Here is a 14,342-nt window from a genome sequence, read left to right as displayed (position 1 = left end):
TTAAGACAATAAATTTGTGTACTACTTGATTATCCCAAGTTACTTAAACTACAAAGCGCTATACAGAGAATATTTAATCATTCCCTGCCCCATTAAAGCTTACAGTCTAAATGCTCTTCCATACAAACACATACACTACTAATAGGTTAATTAAGCCTTTAACCGAGCTGTATATATTTGGAGTGTGGGAGAAAACCGGAGCACCCGGAACATGGGGGGGGGGGGGGGGCGCATACAAACTCCACACAGATAAGGCCCTAGTTGGCCTCATGGCTCCAGTGCTGTCAGGCAATGTAATTTTCTCCAAATGTTCAGTAAAACGGATTGGAACAAGTTATTCTACCAAAAACCTCCTCTTCTCTGTATATTTCAATTTACTAATGTCAGTGCCAGCTGATATGGTCTTAATACATTTCCTGTAATGGGACAGTGCCCGCTACTATTCAATCTATCAATACAGATTAGGACACTTTGCTGATCTTTAATGAGCAACAGCTTCTGAAGCCTTAAGCTGGGTACACACTACACTGTTTTCGTCCAATAATCGGCTCAAACAGCCGACATACGACCGCTCGTTCAAAAGTCGGGTCAGTGTGTGCAGTGACACGATGGTCGAAAGTCTGCCCAAATGGATGATTATCGCCTTATTATCGTACCGTTTAATATTTTCGTTCCAATCTCGTTTCCGCTGTGTAGTGTGTATAAACTTCCGACCGACCCACAACGGTGAGTACGAAATTACAGTCATTGCTCACGACAACATGGCTGTAAAAAGTCGCTAAAGGGACGTCCGCTCTTCCCTTTATCGTCCTAAACAAGGCTAGTGTGTATGCAGTCCATGGACCGAGCGATCGGACCATCGATCGCATGTAAAATCGATCGGCATAAAAAGTTGGTCGAAATTTCTGTAGTGTGTACCCAGCTTTAAACATGAGCCATATACAAAACCAGGAATGTTTTGTTGCCTTGGAAGAATGACTTCAGTTTCATTGTTAAAGATGTCAGTGAATATAAACACGTAGCTGGTGGACAGTGAGATGAGGTCATCATAGGTGAGAGAAAAAGCAGGCAATGGTATAGAAATAAAGCCAATTAACACACAAAAATGAGTTCACTGTGTGTCCCTACAGAACTCACAATTCTGGGGGAGAGTCAATTTGGTGCAAGGGTTCTCCGGAACGTCCGTGGAGACTCCACAAACTGATATTATAGCTGGAATCTCAGATCATGAGTGGAGATTGGTACCGTACTAATCAGCTGGACATTGTGGTGATGTCCCTGCGCCACTTCGCCGGCAATTGAATCTCCCACTCTGTCAAAGATTTAAAATTTTTTGGAAAAGGCCCTTCACTAGTCTAGGAATTAAGCAAAGTATAAAAGCTTGCATGTTTGAAAACCTCTTGCTCTGACTATTTACTCTGGGCCCGAGATTCATAAATCATTGACGATCTATGAATGTGTGTGTCAATTAGTTGGCTGACATAGCAATATTTTTCTCACTTATCTCTGACACATCCTCTGGGTACCAGAGTGTATCATCAATCTGATTCTGCAAGCATCTGAGATACAGTGGTCACCATTCCCTGCCTTGTGTAAAAATCAACACATCCACACCGTGCATTTCTGTACAGCAAGTCTGCAAAGATGTCTCTCTAACCCTGCTTACTTAGAGAAGCACCTCCCTCCTAACATGGAAAATCCCTGCAGAGCGGCGATAGAGAGCAAAGCGGACTTATTTAAATATAAGGGGCCTGATTCATTAAGGAACTTAAATTAATAAGTTTCTTATTTAAGTCTCCTGGACAAAACCATGTTACAATGCAAGGGGTGAAAATGAGTATTCTGTTTTGCACATAAGTTAAATACTGACTGTTTCTTCATGTAACACACAAATACTTGATAGCTTATTTGTACACTGACATTTAAAGTTGATATTTGTGTGCTACATGACAAAATAGTCAGTAGTTAACTTATGTGCAAAACAGAAAACTAATTTTCACCCCTTGCATTGTAACATGGTTTTGTCCAGGAGACTTAAATAAGAAACTTATTAATTTAAGTTCCTTAATGAATCAGGCCCAAGAACTCCAATTATTCAAATATGTTTTTCAGCTCAGAAATGCACAGCCTTTCATATATCTTACACTTGCCTTCTTTTCATTCCTGATCTCCAGGAGACGCGAAGAGTAGTTATGAAAGAAGAGGTGGGTGTGACTTGGTGGTGCCATTTGTACCAAGTCGCGGGACAATGTGTATGGTGACACCAAAAGTGTCATCACCCACCTGTCCATCAATGTTCACTGGTTTGATGATGAGATTTGTGCCATCACAGTCGGTCTCTGCCCACTGTGCAGATGGGCAAGCACCCTTGGGGGAAAAGTGACTGCTCTCTGGGGAGCAGAGGTCTCCCTCTACTTTAGGAGTCTCCCTGACGTTCCTGGAAAGTAGGCATCGATGATATATATAGTGGCTTTACTTGTGCTTTGATACCATAAATTTCATAATTTTTCAAATGACTTTAAACACGGTTTTCTTGGCAGAGCGGGATATATCCCAGGAGACAATGAACCTAAAAATACCTATATAACAGTAGTGATCATTAACCCTCTTTTATTTACTCATATGCGGATGCTACAGCCTTTGCTCGCTGTATGAAGTTTCTTGGAGCTCACTTTAATGAAGACACGTATGGTTGTCATTCTCAGTGTAGCATATACTACATACATGACATGTCAGAGGACGGAACACGTGGAACCTGGGGATCCGTCTTACATGCATACTGCCAGCTTCACATGGCACAAACCCTTCAGAGCCAGTGTCCACACAGCTCATCTGCATTCATAACGAGAGCCTGAATCAATACCTCCACATAAACAGCCTGAGGGTGATCTATGCACAACACTTGTACATTCTGTCAGCTAAGATCAGTCCGGTGTTCTATCATAATCAGTATGAAATGACAAACAAATGCAGCTGTGTCTTCGTGTCCCTCTTATCCCTCGGATATTAATGGAGCGTCAGTAGCAGCGCTGGCGTTCCCAAATCTGGGCCCCTCTACAATCCACCCCATAGAGAAAGGTTGTGAACAAGGGCCCTGCTTCAAACACAATGCCATGATAGGACAGAAACACGTAACTTTGTAGGGTTGGGCGATACGCTTTAGAATTAGTAGGCGACAATGATTGAACAACTCAAGTCAATCAGCTCCCGTTTAAGGTATATATAGATATAAAAGAAATAGATATAAAAGATATAGGTATAGATATAAACGATCTACAGCAAAGAAAACAGAAAATCATCCATCTTCAATGAAACGGTCTGATTCTTTTAAACTTGAGCAGTTGTGAACATTACATATTTACTGTGAGAGGCCGCTGACGTTGCCGAAAGCCATTTTGCTTTTCTACAAACATCTGCTGAGGCTTAAAGCTGCTGCAATACTGAAGAAATATGTAGGTTTATTCATTTGTTTATAAAATATGTATATAACAGACACCCAAAACTAAAACCCTTTAGTCTTACACACAGTCCAGGTAGGCATCTTGTGGGCTGCAAACACTCAGGAAAATGCAACCTATGTTCAGGAAATCATCTCACGCTTTTCCCGTGTAAGAAAGGAGCGCGCCGGGGATGGGGTACTGGTCCGCATGTGGGCAGGAGACGGGCATTTTATGGCAAGCAGACACACACTATTCCTCCACAGGTTTCGTCTTAGCTTCTCATTTTAAGTCATAAAATTTCCTTAAGAAAGCAAACATCAAAGAGAATTCATAGCTGCAGGAATATCATCCCAAGAATGCAGGAGAGAAAAATACACCTAGCCAGAAACAATAACATGCTTTCATTACATGATAGTGTTATTGCAGAACAAACCAGTGTTAACTGCTTCGTCTCAGGACACCCAACACCAATGTCATTCCTCTGGATGGAAAAAAAACTAATAAACTATTATCAGGAGATTTTTAAAAAGCGGCTTTATTTTTTAGCAACTTGTATTGAAAAGTTTTCTTTCACAAGTTGTTTCCTCAGCTATAATCTAATATATATATATATATATATATATATATATATATATATATATATATATATATATATATATACACACACACACACACACACACACACACACACAGGATATGAAAAGTCTACACGCCCCTATTGAAAGTGTAGGTGTTTGTTATTTAAAGCCTGAAATCAAGCTAAATCATGTCAGACCTTTTTCCACATTTAATATGACCTTGCTACCAACAAAACTCAAGTACAAAACAAATAGACAATATTGAGGAAAAAGAAGGGAAAGTAAAAAAAAAAAAAAACAATACTCTGGTTGCATAAGTGTGCACATCCCATTACCTAATACTTTGTGGAAGCATATTTTGCTTTTATTAATGCAGTAAGTCTTTTTGAATAAGTCTCAATCAACTTCGGACACCTAGGGGTATATTTACTAAACTGCGGATTTGAAAAAGTGGAGATGTCGCCTATAGCAACCAATCAGATTCCAGATATCATTTATTTAGTACATTCTACAAAATGACAGCTAGAATCTGATTGGTTGCTATAGGCAACAAATCCATTTTTTTCAAACCTGTAGTTTAGTAAATATACCCCCTGGACTTCTGCAATTCTATCTCACTCCTCCCTGCAAAATAGTTAAAGGTCCATCAATTTGCTAGGGGATCTCCTGTGCACAGCCCTCTTTAGGTCAATCCTCAAGATTTCAATGGGATTGAGGTCTTTCCTTTGAATGGGCCATTCCAAGACTTAGATCTTCATCTTCTGAAGAGATTCCTTGGTTGACTCAGAAGTGTGTTTCGGATTGGATTCATCTTCAACTCTCTGACCGAGGCCAGCAGATTTTGTGGCAAAATGCCTTGATATTTGGAAGTATTATGCCATCTTTTCTGAATACAGACTGTCCCAGCCGATGCTGCCACCACCATACTTCTCTTTGGGTGATGAGCGGTGTTGTCTTTGTGCAAAACAAGGCCAAAAAGTTCTACCTTGGACATAAGACATTTTCCACAAGGTTTGATGTTCATCATCATCACCATTTATTTATATAGCGCCACTGATTCCGCAGCGCTGTACAGAGAACTCACTCACATCAGTCCCTGCCCTATTGGAGCTTACAGTCTAAATTCCCTAACACACACACAGACAGACAGAGAGACAGAGATAGACTAGGGTCAATTTTGATAGCAGCCAATTAACCTTCCAGTATGTTTTTGGAGTGTGGGAGGAAACCGGAGCACCCAGAGGAAACCCACGCAAACACAGGGAGAGCATACAAACTCCACACCGATAAGGCCATGGTTGGGAATTAAACTCCTGACCCCAGCACTGTGAGGCAGAAGTGCTAACCACTTAACCACCAAGTTCCCCTCTACATTTGTTTCAAAATTTAGATAGACATGGTTTTCTGGTCAGAAATGGCTTTCGTCTTGCCACCCTACCTCATAGTCCAGACATGTGCGACATACAGGAGATTATTGTCGCATGCAGAGAGTGACTAGTTCCTGAAAGAAATTCCTGCAGATTATTTAATGTTGCCGTAGGCCTCTTTAGTTAGTGAAACGTAACAACACAGAAGGAGAAGGAAAAATGAGGCCTGATAGTGCCCCTCCCCTCCCACAAGATACCTGCCGCACACTGAAAAGCACTGTGGTATATTGTGAGCTCCAAGTTTTTGTGGAGGTTGATAGTGAGATTTGAATAACAGACTCGACTCCCCGAAACCAGATTTACCACTTTATTTCAATGTTTAAAGAAATCTTTTTTTTCTTTTTTAATCCGACATATACCAAGTAGAAAACAAACAAACAAAAATCTGCATAAAAAGACACACCCAAACACACTAGCACTAAAAGATTAAAGTCAGGAGAACAAATAATCAGTAGTGTTTCCCACACTGACCATTTCTGGAGTCTCGGGTCCCCCCAGATTTCATAGCTGAACAAATATTCAGCACAGATGTGGATTTAAAGGAGTGGAGCTTTTGAGGTGTTTTGGGGATATCATTTTGGACTACGTTAGTTCGAGATATAAGAAAATATTATTTTTTTTATAATAAATAATGTGGTGAAGGTTTTGGGAAGTCTATAGTCTTTTATTCAAATAAACTTTATTTCAAAGTTATGTTTTGTATTAACTTTTGTTTTGTATAATGGATGTGGGTCTTGGGGGACCTCTGTCTATTATACTGGGACCACAGAGGTGGGAAGCTTGCCACTCCAAGCGTCCCAATCTTGTTCAATACCCTTGGCACCACTGCATAGCTACAGGGAGAGGGGACAACAGCCCTGTGGTGACGAGCCTTAGGTTAGTTTGCATTGTTAAAGAAGGACCCCAAAGACGACCTGCCAGCTTTAATCACAATGCTAGAATCCATACCCACCAGTCACTTATATCACTAGATTAGACACAAAACAACAAGAGCACCAATAGTCACTTTGGAAAATATAATAACAATAAAAAGTGTAAGACACTTACAGATGACTTTAAAAGGAAGAACAATCGAAGGTAAAATAAATGGCATTAATCAGTCCTCTCTATCTTTAGCTATATATTTCCTGAAGCGCCCTTGGGCAGATAAGTCTGCTAGCACACAGAGTGTCCTCACACATCACGGATCCAATCCAAGATGTGTTTTAATCACGATAGATGCTTAAACTGGTCATGGTACGATTCTTGGAAAACTGCAGTAAATCAATTACAAGAACTGAATAATTTTAGAACTGGTTAAAAATAAATCGATAAATCAAACAGATTCGAACATGTTCAAGTTAATGCGACCATGCCGAGCCAGTTTGTGCACGTGCGAACCGGTTTACACATGTTCCAGCTCAAATTGAACAAATATGATATTTTTTTTTTTGAAAACAGTGTATCTCCGAGTACTAAGTATACAGTAGTAATCTCAGTTCGATTTAATCAGAAAGTTAAACTACTTTTATATTAACTAAACAAATTATTTTGATTGTTTAGAAAAACATTCAGCCTCGTACGGGATGGTCATACCTCGATTGTGAACTGCTAGAAGCAAATTACAAAGTGCATCTTCAAATCAGGGTCCATAGCCGATTGTACTGAACTGGTACCAGCTTTCAAACCGGTTTAATATGTAAAATATTTTTTAAAAGGCATCTTTTGTCAGGGAGAACAGATAATAAACAACCAATATTCTAACCGTTCTCCTTTTCAGCAATTCAATAATAATAATTTGGGGTGGGAGGGGCATCACTTGTTAAACTTAATAAACATATCTAGATACAAATGAGAAAAGGTACATTACATACAACAAAAAAAGATTACAACTGAAATTTTTAAGTCCGATCCAAAGAAGCGCTTAGTTTTTACTGAAAGATATTAATTTGCTGCTGTATTATTACTATTGTCTTATTCTTTCAGGCCAAGTTCTAGTCATGTTTTAAAAGAAAATTGCAGCTCCTGAATTTCTGACCTCAGCACTGGGGAACCTCTATTAGTTGTATACAGGTTTTTTTGATGTTGAATCCGGTTTGAACCATGGAAAAACAGAGTAGCTTTGTCAGCTACCTCGGTTACTCCGATAACCGCTCCACCAATACTAACGGAAGTAACAGTAGCTAAAAACCTGTCAAATACTCAACAGCGTGAGGCTAAAGACTTTCTCACAAGAACCAGACTTTTTTTTGGATGTATTTGGTAAGACAATATGTATCAAACTGACGGGAGTTTAGGCTTCTGCAATGACTTACATAAACTAAATAAGGTGTGTAAGTTTGATGCATACCCATTGTATAAGAGGTTACCATTTGGGTTACATGGGGCACACGCCACATTTCACGGAATGATGGATACAATTCTAAGACCCCATAAACAATATGTGGCTGCTGACCTTGATGATCTATAGTCCTGATTGGCAATCTGACCTACCCATGGTACAAGCAGTGTTGGACTCCATCCGTGAGGCAGGGTTAACAGCTAACCCACAAAAGTGTTACTCAGGGATGGAGGAATTGAAGTATTTGGAGTACACCAGAAGTCTGATAAAGCCCTAACTTAATAAAATTGAGGCACTACAAAAATGACCCCGACCCTTAAATAAGAATCAGGTGCAAGCATTTCTGGGAATCACAGAAAAAGATAGGATTGAAGATTTATTCCCAATTTTGCCACGACTGCTGTCCCGTTGACTGACCTTGCCAAAGGTAAGAAGTCTGTTGCGATTAAATGGAATCCCGAGGCAGTAAAGGCTTTTCAGACATTGAAGGTAGCATTGTGCTCCCAACCCATTTTAAAGAGGAGTATCCTCTTATTTATTTAAGCAGGAAGTTGAATGCGCATGATAGAAATTATGCCACTATTAAAAAATTAAGCCCTAGCAATTAAATGGACGTTAGAAACGCTAACATTTTACCTATTGAGCTGGAAATTTAGGTTAAATCACACATCATGCTCTGTTGAAATGGATGTGTAAAAAATGGAAGAATAACCAGGTGGTTCTTTGCTCTCCATAATTTTAAATTGTCTAGCAATACAGATGCATTATCCTGAGTCCATTTTTTGGGGACTACAAGTGTTCCACCCCGTAGGTCGACAAGGTGGGGAGGGGATATGTGAAAGAGCACTGGGAAACTAGTAAAATGGCAGGTATACAAGTCCTGAATTTCTGTCATTTGTGTTTTAAAACCCTAGGGAGATTGTTTGTTTGGGAAGAGCTTCCCAGAGACTGTCTTCAGCTGTAAGAAAAACTGATAAGGGTCCTTGGGGTTATGAATGAAGAGAGAAGGGTAGGCTCCATTTATATGGTCCATTTAAGATTTTTCAGAGAGCTAGCAAGTTGCTGGTAATAAGGAGTTGCACCTGCAAAGTGATGATAAAAAGCTGTTGGGCAGCTCATTCAGGCTCTCACAATCTGGTGAGTAGTTGAATGCTACTGAGACACACTGCAATTTATAACCAGTAACTACTGTTATTTTGTATGTGTGTGTGAGATACTAGGTCACTTAAGCTGGGTACACACTACACGGTTTTCGTCTAATAATCGGCTCAATCAGCCGACATACAACCGCTCGTTCAAAAGTCGGGTCAGTGTGTGGTCGAAAATGTATGCCCAAGTGGACGATTGTCGCCTCATTTGGTTGGTCGCATCGTTAAATATTTTCGTTCCAATCTCGTTTCCATTGTGTAGTGTGTATAAGTTTCCGACCGATCCACAACAGTGAGTACGAAATTACAGTCATTGCTCACGACAACATGGCTGTAAAAAGTCGCTAAAGGGACGTCCGCTCTTCCCTTTATCGTCCTAAACAAGGCTAGTGTGTATGCAGTCCATGGACCGAGCGATCTGAACATCGATCACATGTAAAATCGATCAGCATAAAAAGTTGGTGGAAAATTCTGTAGTGTGTACCCAGCTTTAGAGAGGGTGATCCAGTGTATTGGTTAGAAGCCTGATAGGCTAGGCCTTTTTTTTATGCTTTGTTTTACTTTGAGGCTGGTGAATAAAAGTAGCACTGGACTGATGTGATATCCTTGGCTGATGTGAAGTGCAGCCGTCTCCCCCAGAAGACAATAACTCCAATATGATCCTATGACTATATAGATATATATTTTTTAAATCCAGTTAAATAAAAATAATAAAAAAAAAATCTTCTCTACATGCAAACCAAGACAAATTTGAAGCAATCTAATCTTAGCAAGCCAACATCTTTTCAATAACAAGACGTTTAGTTCTTCTATTGTTTGATTAAATCAATTTAAATTCTTACATACCTACCTAAACTGTAAACCTGACAATTTCTCTGAAGTATAGGCCAGGCTGGAACAGTGCATTATACCAGCCACAATAAGCCTTCTCTCTATTTTGTCTATAGGTCGTCAAAACTGCAACAACTATAAAAACAACAAAAGGACTAATTACTCTTCAGTGCGATTATGATTAAATCCATCAAATGCCTTAATGTTACAATAATTACAACCACTCAGACAAAGTTAATCCGTTATTAAACTCATTTTTTTAAATCCATACCTTGAGGTGTACAGACATATTTTAGACAGGGGCTGTGACATATATAATCTAGCAAGGTTTTATATGGATCAACCATCAACCGATGATTATTAATAAATACAGATGTTTCCCAACCTATTTATAAAGAGGCCCCATAGAGATATCACTTTATACATCACTGGTAAGATATTGCCTAGAGTATAATGTTCAGTTCTACACATCAGGGGGTAAAAGTATTAATCTGCACTTTTTGCAAGTCGCCAATATTCGGGGACTTTTAAAGCGGCAATGGCTTTAAAGGCAAAACTTACCTCAATACATTTACTCCCAGATCTCCAGGAGGACAAAAGAGAGGAAGTGATATCACTTTATACATCATTGGTAAGATATCACCTAGAGGGCAGGAAATGAAAAAAAATAATACTTGCCAATCTGGCGGTGCCCGGGACCCAGCATCCTCCTCCCTCCTCACTGAATGTGATGGCGCGATGACGTCACGCCCGACATATTCAGTGAGAAGCGACAGGGGAGAGGTGGATGCTGGGTCCCGGGTGCCGCCGGATTTGTAAGAAGACAGAAGAAATAGAAGAAAGAAGGCCAAGTATAGTAAGTAAAGAAAGAGGAGGGGAAATGGTGATAAGAAACAGCAATGGAGGAGCAAATGAATGAAGGAGGCAGAGTGAGGATGAAGAGAGGCAGAGTGTGGATGAAGAGAGGCAGAGTTAGGATGAATAGAGGCAGAGTTAGGATGAAGAGAAGCAGAGTTAGGATGAAGAGAAGCAGAGTGAGGATGAAGAGAAGCAGAGTGTGGATGAAGGAGGGCACAGAGTGTGGATGAAGGAGGGCACAGAGTGTGTGGCAATAGGCAACATCTCCACTTTTCAAACCTGCCAGAAACTTGCAGCTTAATACATTTACCCCCAGATCTCCACGAGGACAATAGAGAGGTAGTGATATCACTTTATACATCATTGGCACAATGTCACCTGCAGTGTTGGCTAACCTGTGACACTCTAGGTGTTGTGAAGTCCCAGCATACCCTTCCAGCAATAAGCTGCTATATATTGGCAAAGCATGCTGGGACTTGTAGATTCACAACACCTGGAGTGTCACAGGATAGCCAACACTGACTTAGAGTATAGTATTCAGTTCTACACACCAGGGGCCTGATTCAATGAGGAAAGTAAAGCAAAATAAATGAGTAACTTTGCACCTTGGCAAAACCATGCTGCATTGGAGGGGGAGGTAAATTTAAAATGTGGGGACAGATTTATAGTTGGGGTAGGGTATGTCCTAGATAAACTTTAAATGTCAGTGTAAAATTAAAGCCATTAAGTATTTGTGCCCTACATGAAAAACAGCCAGTATTTTCCTTATATGCAAAATAATAAAGTAATTTGTACCCCTTGCATTGTAACATGGTTTTGTCCAGGGGAAAACGTACTCATTTTTTTGCCGTACTTTCCTTAATGAATCAGGCCCCAGATCTCCAGGAGTACAATAGAGAGGTAATGATAACACTTTATACATCACTGGTAAGATATCACCTACAGTATAGTGTTCAGATCTACACACCAGATCTCCAGGAGTACAATAGAAAGGTAATGATATCACTTTATACATGACTGGTAAGATATCACCTACAGTATAGTGTTCAGATCTACACACCAGATCTCCAGGAGTACAATAGACAAGTAGTGATATCACTTTATACATCACGGTAGGGATATCACTTGGAGCACGCCTGGCCAACCTGTGGCTCTTCAGATGTTGTAAAACTACAAGCCTCAGCATGATTTGCCAGTAGATAGCCAGCAAGGTATGCTGGGATTCGTAGTTTCACAACACCTGGAGAGCTACAGGTTGGCCAGGCCTGACCTATAGTACAGTGTTCAGTTCTATACACCAGATCACCAGGAGGACATAGAGAGGTTATGCTATCACATTATACATCACTGGTAAGATATGACCTACAGAAGTGATAAGCAACCTGATACACTTCAGGATCAGCGTTGATGGCACTCAGAAGGGCCACACTTTACCCTTAATCATCATCACCATTTATTTATATAGCGCCACTAATTCCGCAGCGCTGTACAGAGAACTCACTCACATCAGTCCCTGACCCATTGGAGCTTACAGTCTAAATTCCCTAACACACATACATACAGAGAGAGAGACTAGGGTCAATTTGTTAGCAGCCAATTAACCTACCAGTATGTTTTTGGAGTGGGGGAGGAAACCAGAGCACCTGGAGAAACCCACGCGAACACAGGGAGAACATACAAACTCTTTTGTGAAACCTTTGTGTGATAGCATATATCAGCAGACGTTCTAAACATGTTACAAGCTGTAACACACATAAAGGAGGAAGGAGCTGGGATGTGCAAGTGAAGGCTCAGAGGACCGCATGTGGCCCTAGGGTAACAAGGTTGCTAATCCCTGACCTAGAGTACAGTGATCAGATCTATACACGAGATTTCCAGGACATAGACAGGTTGTTATAGCAAACAGGTGGCCTGACAATATAATGGTCAATTCTCTCCAAGGACAAAGCTCATAAAGTCAAGTACACATGCAAGTTAGAGACAGAATTAAAGGCAAACAGCAAACGATAGTCTACCTTTCTATTAATGTTCTCTGCCCTGGCAGCACAAGGGTTATTTAACTATGATACATTCCATTTCCCGTTTTCTATTGCACTAAGCTGTATGTGCAATGTGTTGACATTCAGAGTGCATACAAATGAGCCGGTGTGTTTACATGCTGTGTGGCGGCTCTCATTTTTAATTTGAGAACTAAGCTTCTGATGGATAAAAGGGTTCTTCTGCTCCCGGAATATTAGCTAATGATACATTTGCAAGTCGAGAAGAGAGCTGACTTATGGCAGAGAATATATATATATATGAAATAGTCGTTTTGTGGAGATCCTATAGGTACGCATGTGAAGTACTTTGTACTGTTCGGCTGATAGAGGCGATGTCTGTGCAGAGATTAGTCCCTTTTCATCATAAAACCTCATCTGGTTTGAGCCCCGGCTCCATCAAACCTTTTCTCTTTAAAGTCTCGTCTTTGTTTCCAACATCAATTTATGCAGACCGCAGCTGGGTGGCTGAGAAGTAAAGGACAGCATCTTTTAAAGCAAACATGTTTCCGACTTGAAAGGAAGGCTATAATTAAAAAAATGGGCATAAAAGAATGAGAATGGGATAATATTTTTTAATGGTGGTTCAAAGGGCCACAGATGTCAGTGACTTTGAAGAAATTAGAAGTCTGGGCAAGGCTGCACCATTAAATAGTTTGCTCGAGAGGTGAAGCAGTTTTAATGATGGCCAAAAAAAAAATATATATTCAGCAGACTCCGCTCTGTTTTCCATTTGCCCACGTTTTTGCAGTATTAATGGTGTGGGGACTGGCAAGGGGACATGTCATTTGGATTATAACACTTGCTAGGGGACATGTGTCCTGTTTAAAGAATAAAAAAAGTAGGTTGAAATCAGGTGGTATCCAGTCTGGGACAAACTCAAAAACACCGTCCAGGGGTTAGGATAGCCATGTGTTTGTAGGCCAGGATGCGTTGCTCTGAAATCACCTTACAAAGGTAGCTCGCCCAAGACCTAGAATATTACAGTATGATAGTTTTGGACAACCTCTGCAAATTCGATATAATCAAAACCCACCAACATAGTTCTTCCATGAGAAACGGTCCTCTCCCAGTACTTTCATTTAGCACCTGGTCAGCAGGGTCTGAGAGCAAGAGCAAGAAAGCACTCACACATGGAAGATGTTTAACTGATTGGCTCAAGAATTAGCAAAATCAGAATAGAGGCGATTCAAACGCTCTGGATATTCCCCATAGAAGAGGACAACCAAAGAATAACATCAAATATCTGTGTAATCAATAAAAAGTATACTTAGATTGATTATTGATGTATACCCCAATGTTCTTCTTATACTGAAAGTGAATATCCGGTGTAGATCATATAGAATAAATCAGAAAATGCAAATTAGCGTAATAACGCCAATTCTGGTTTTGCTGTATTTATTTTCAATTGGAGTATGGTTGTATGAGGTATATTTAAACTGCACCAGATTGTAGAGCGCCTGCGGGTTCCCAATTCCCTTTTTTTCACTTTTTGGCTCAGCTAATACCCAACACAGCAACTTCAGTGTATGGAACCTGTTTATGACTCCCGCTTTCTATATATGAGCTCAGAGACATCACAATGTTAGCTTTGATACATATAACCCTATATGTTAGAGAATAAAGCTGTTTCAGACAGGGGACCACAGACTAACTTTTGAAGTTAATCTACAGATATTAAATAAAACCAATAGCGTTTGCCTA

At 40.2% G+C, this 14,342-nt stretch overlaps 1 protein-coding gene across 6 annotated transcripts in view; it reads right to left on the bottom strand.

The window, feature by feature from the left end:
* Window positions 1–14,342, bottom strand: part of CEP112 (centrosomal protein 112) — a 231,435-nt gene that overhangs the window by 83,992 nt on the left and 133,101 nt on the right. The gene's annotated exons all lie outside the window — the stretch shown is intronic.

This window comes from Mixophyes fleayi, chromosome 6 (assembly GCF_038048845.1).
Source record: "Mixophyes fleayi isolate aMixFle1 chromosome 6, aMixFle1.hap1, whole genome shotgun sequence".
In the NCBI taxonomy this organism is placed as follows: Eukaryota; Metazoa; Chordata; class Amphibia; order Anura; family Limnodynastidae; genus Mixophyes; species Mixophyes fleayi.
Note: the sequence above shows the minus strand (reverse complement) of the source record. Positions and strands in the feature narration are given on the sequence as shown.